Raw genomic sequence first — 5,497 nt, forward strand, 5'->3', positions numbered from 1 at the left:
TACACATAAAACTAATACATAAAGAACTAATCAACACCAATATTCCTCCTCTAAACTTGGAAATTATATTCCTGTGTATTATTAATCCAGGATTAGGAAATTACTAGTATGTTCATTTGATTTTCAAAAATTTTCAGTGTGCTTCCAAACACTTTTATTATGATCCTCTCATTTGACCTTTCCTAACTGAGAGAGTACAGGGTCAGGAAATTTTTTATTCTTTGAGTTAAATTGGATCCAAAGACTTTATAAGAAATATATGTAGTTTATGGCATTGTGATATTGCCCTCTATGAAATGAAGTTTTGAACATAGAATCTCATTTTCTTCTAAAAGTTTAAAAACTTATAATTACTCAAATTATAGAAATCACATCAATAGTAGTTCTATTTTATTTATTAATATTACAGAAGCAAGTTTATTAATAAAAATGCTAAATTACAGATGATGATATGGCTCAGTGGTGTGAGCCTAGCATGTGTGAGGTCCTGGGTTCGATCCTCAGATCCACATGTAAATAAAATAAATGTTTATAAAATATCAAGTTAAAACTCATGTCTTCTTTTATAATATGTATACAAATAAGTAATGTTTAAAATCTCTAGATGACATTCTATATGTAAGTTGTATCAGTAGAACTCATTAAACTTAGAACAAATGAGAAACTAAAATTAATCATCAATCCCTATTTAAAAAATGACTCACTTTAGGAGGATATGAATTAAAAAGCAAACATTGTTAGAAGAAAATATCCTCAATGTATCATACAGAACAAACTTTTCTGGGCTGCATTGAACTGTTGGAGCTGAAGTCTCTCTTCTTCATCCACAAGAAACCTCAGCAATATGCTAAAATTCCCTTCTTCCACAGCCTTTCCATGACCCAACTGCACACTACTTCTGAATCTAAGAATGCAGAGGCAATTACCCAGATGGATGAGGCCAGGAAGAATGTGGTGCAGGTAATAGCCTCAAGAGTTGCATGTTTTAAGGAAAGACATCTTTAAGTTCTTTCCCTGCAGGCCTATAATTTTAATGTCTATAGAAAGATGACAAACATCCCCCTGGAAAACACAGAACTGTGGCTTTCCCAGTGTAACATGTCAGCTGTCTCTTAATTTTACTTTCTTTTTTGGTTGATAACACCAATCCTGGGATAGCTGGTCTCCAAACATTTTTCTGGACATATTTGGAAAGGCATCTCAATTGGAATCATGTACCAATCACAGTTGCTATTGTTCTGATTGTATGATAACATTAGTTCAGACCCATTAAACAACTTACAATGCCTCAACTTTGAGGTGAGGGATTTCTGTATCCTCCAATGGTTCCACTATAGCTCTGAGGATCCTCTCTCTATCATGTGTGATAGGCTCCTCTTCCCTTGCTTGTTCCCACATGAAGCACCTGATTTCTGGGTAGTGTTGTTTATGTATGCCACCATTTTCAAACTGGCATTTTTGTCATTCAGGGTCTTTGTAAAATATTAAAATTAATCTAAAATTTTAAAAGAAGAAGATGAGCTGAAGGCCACAGGCTGAGGAGATCACAGGAAGATTGAACATTGAGCTGAGTCATAGCCCATGGTGGAAGGCCAAACTAAGGAAGATGTGATGAGCCCTCATACTCACTAATGGAGGTACCTGCCCTTTCTCTGAGAGAAACCATGTAATATTAGCTTGGGCTTTTCTGTACTATATATAAAGTTATATATACTGTAAAAAAATAAAAAGGAGGCTTATGATGGAGAATCAAAAGAAAGTACAATCAGTTTAAGCAGGTCACTGATATTCCAAGTGTTGAAATCAGAGAATACTGCTTTATCACAAGCATTGTCAATATGTAAAGGGATAATAAAATTATAAAAACTAAAAAATGTGTATTTCAGAGAGATTTGGGAACTGGAGCTAAATGGTAATAAAATAAAACTGTAACCTGTACAGGTAATATTCCTCATGGTTGATTTTGTGGTAGTTTGAAAGATGCATTAAAAAATATAAGAAATGCCAAAGCACAAGACCTCCAAAGCCATGTGCAAAAGAAATATAAAATAGGAGAAGGGCATAAATAGTTGAACAAGCATATGTGTGATAAGGCAAGGCTCATTTGGGGAGGAGGAAGCCCTGGACTTCATGTGCCCTGGAAAAGTTTATCCTCTAGACTAGTACCCACCCTGGCCCAGCCACACCTCTGCCTTTTCTAAAGTTGGTTGTGCCCTATTTCTTTGCATGTCGCCCATTGATCACCAAGGTACCATCTGGAATTGTCTCCTATATGCACACTTATTGTCTAGGAGAATTTGAGTATTGTGGGGTGAGTTGTGGCAGAGGGTTTGGCTTGTGTTCCGCCTCCAGCTTTGTGGAGTCTTCTTTTCTTTGGAGCCACAGAGAGCTCTTTGGAGAGCTACAGAAGTATATACACATACCCTGGTTTTCCTGTCGACTTGACACACAATATTGAGCAGGTGAATCCAATCTCTTTGTCTGTGCTTCCCTGATTTTTAATAGAAAAGTGATTCCATTCCTAATTGTGAGCATTAGAGTCAATTATCCTGATACCTGGACTTTAGCTCCAAAGAGTGAAACAAAAATCTCTGGGGAGTACTCTCAAGCATTGGCTTTATTAAGCTTTCAGGGAGGTTCCTAGATGTTATGATTAGTATAAAATAAATGTTAATGGGCCAAGGTCTTGAATACATATTGTATATTTGTATTCTGGCTTTTATATATTTTTAAGGCTTGAATAGATTTCTTTTCCTTTGGTACTTGGGATTGAACTCAGGGGCTCATGACCACTGAGTCACATCCCCAGTCCTATTTTGTATTTTATTTACAGACAGTGTCTCACTGAGTTGCATAGCACCTCAGTTTTTCTGGGGTTGGCTTTGAACTCACAATCTTTCTGCCTCAGCCTCCTAATCTGCTGGTATTGCAGACATGTGCCACCTCACTCAGCCTGAAGAGATCTTTAATTTCTCGCCACTATTATTTATTTATTTTAAAGATGGGGATGATGCCACTTGCTTCTCAAGACTATGATGAGAATTAAATGAAGTCATAAATAGTTGGCACTTGTTGCCTAGTGAGTGCTCCATAAGCCAGGGGGATGACAGACCTTTGTATTTTTACAAAGGCAAAAAGTGGTCACCCAGCTTTTTGTCTGTTGGCAAAGCCTTGAACAACTTAGCAGAAACCTATTTAAAAAAAAATACATAAAAGGAGTGGTGAAGTAATGATGCTTAATTGTGAAGCATGCTGAATTTCAGTCACAGGTGCCAAAAATGTCATTTATATTAGGACATTATATTAATTTATTAGTATATTTATTTGTAATATATACATGTATGGGCATAACGTCATTGATCAGTCTCATTTCTCAGTGCCTGAATCATCTCTCTTATCCTCTCTTCCATCAATCTAAACTCAACTATTCTCTCTCCAATTTTTTCGAGATCCACTTCTTTTTTTACTCCATTTTTCTTTTTACCTTTCACATATCAGAGAATGCACTTGAAAATTGACTTTCTGCAGCTGATTTATTTAATTTAATTTGATGTCCTCCAGGTTCCTCCATCTCCCACAAATGATATAATTCCTCTGTTGTTTATGGCTGAGTGGAATGAGTAAACTTGTGAAAAGATGTGCAGATGCTATTTTTTGGGTATATCACCTGCCAGCACACAGAACCTTGAGTTTCCAAGCTCAGCCTGCCATTGTGTGAGCCAGGGAATGAAGATGCAGGAATAATGAGGTCTCATGTGAACCATTTGAGGTCTTCCGATCTGTGGCTCTTACTGCTTGTACATGCACCAAACAGCCTGGTAACTTCCAGAGTGTCCTTTATTGTCTGCATTGATGACTAACCTGTTTCTGGGGTCTGTTTTCAGTACAGTTTTGTTCTCAAGAGAAGGGAATCAATGTGAAGGTAAAAATCTCCTGATTCTCCAGGTGTCAGATATAGGATATAGTTCCTTCCCACAATTCTTTCCCTTTTGTCCATTCATGAAACTGCTTTTACCAGGTTTACATTAATACTCTATTAATGTGGCACCTTTGTATTCATTTTGGCCCTGAGCTCTGGTAGGGACAGAGAATCTAGAGACAGAGCAGACCTGGTCCCACTGGCCAGGTGAAGTTAAGTATAATTATTATTTTTTTTTTACTTTTCAGTGATTCATGTTCCCAAGTTGTGAAATGAGATTGACAGCTAGTAGTGGTAACATTTAATGACATCAGGAGCCCTTGATGACCATGTACTGGACATTGTTTTTGAGACTTTTATCCCTGCCCTCTTCACTGGCAATAAGAACTCCATGAGCAGAAGCCATGTTTACACTCATGTTGCAGGACAAAGATACTCAGCTGTGTCAAGTTAACTTGATTTAGGTCACACAGCTAGCAAATGGCAGCTTCATTGTATCTGTGGGAACAGAGGGGAAGAAATGCACAAATGAGCATGGTAAAGCATTGGCACATAATGATCAGGTTATAGAGCAGTAAAAGGAGGTACGGGTGCAATGGAAGGCCTGGCTCTAACCAGGGTATAGGCAAAGACTGAGGAGGAAAGAGCAGAGTCCAGAGTACAGGGTAGAAGCAGGCTTCACTCCAACCATAAAGAGGTAGCTCAGAGAATAACACCACAGGAGGCCTGGGCCTGCCTTGCAGGGATGGGGCCAAGCGGTTGGTTTTCAAATTTGACATATAGAAATGCAGAATATGAGGATTGGGCTTGGCAGAAAGTCCCAAACTCCTTTCTGTTGTATGTGCATGTACATAGGCACATACAGAGAGAGAGATGCCCAGAGAGTTGATAACCTGTGTAAAAATCAGAGAACTGTTCATAATGGAGGAACAATTGAAAAGACAATATCATCATTTGAAATATACTTTAGTCGGATTGGACTGCTCTAAGGGAGTTCTAGAAACTACATACTTTACAAGCAAAAAAAATAATTTTATTTGTGGACTTCTGAAAGCTCAGATTTCTAAGATCAACTTTCCAACAGATTTATTGACTATTGAGATCCTGATTTTTCATAGAAAGCTGTAATATGAAGGTTTGTGTCCCTTTGAGTATCTTGGTTGAACTTCTCTCCAATAAGGTGATGGTATTAGAAGGTGAGTCTTTGGAGAGGTGTTGAGTTTCTGAGGCTGAAGACTTCATTAGTGGAATTAATGCTCTAATGAACAGGTGCTACAGGCTAGCTGGCTTCTTCCACCACATTATGACACAGCCAGGAGCTTCTACCCATTATAAATTTTCTCTACAAGCATTGAATAGCCTTGTGCCTTGATCTTATACAATGTGAAAAATGAGTGTCTGTGGCTTATAAACCACCCAGTCTACCATAAATTATTATAGCAGCTTGATGAGAGTAAGGAAGTGCACCATGTGTGTCCTCACAGGATAAATTGAGAAGTTTCTTTGCAGCTCTCTTTAAATAAAGGACATTAATCCCATTCCATAGCTCTACCCACATGACTGTATAAACTTCAAGAC

The sequence above is a fragment of the Callospermophilus lateralis genome, unplaced genomic scaffold, assembly GCF_048772815.1.
Source record: "Callospermophilus lateralis isolate mCalLat2 unplaced genomic scaffold, mCalLat2.hap1 Scaffold_707, whole genome shotgun sequence".
In the NCBI taxonomy this organism is placed as follows: domain Eukaryota; kingdom Metazoa; phylum Chordata; class Mammalia; order Rodentia; family Sciuridae; genus Callospermophilus; species Callospermophilus lateralis.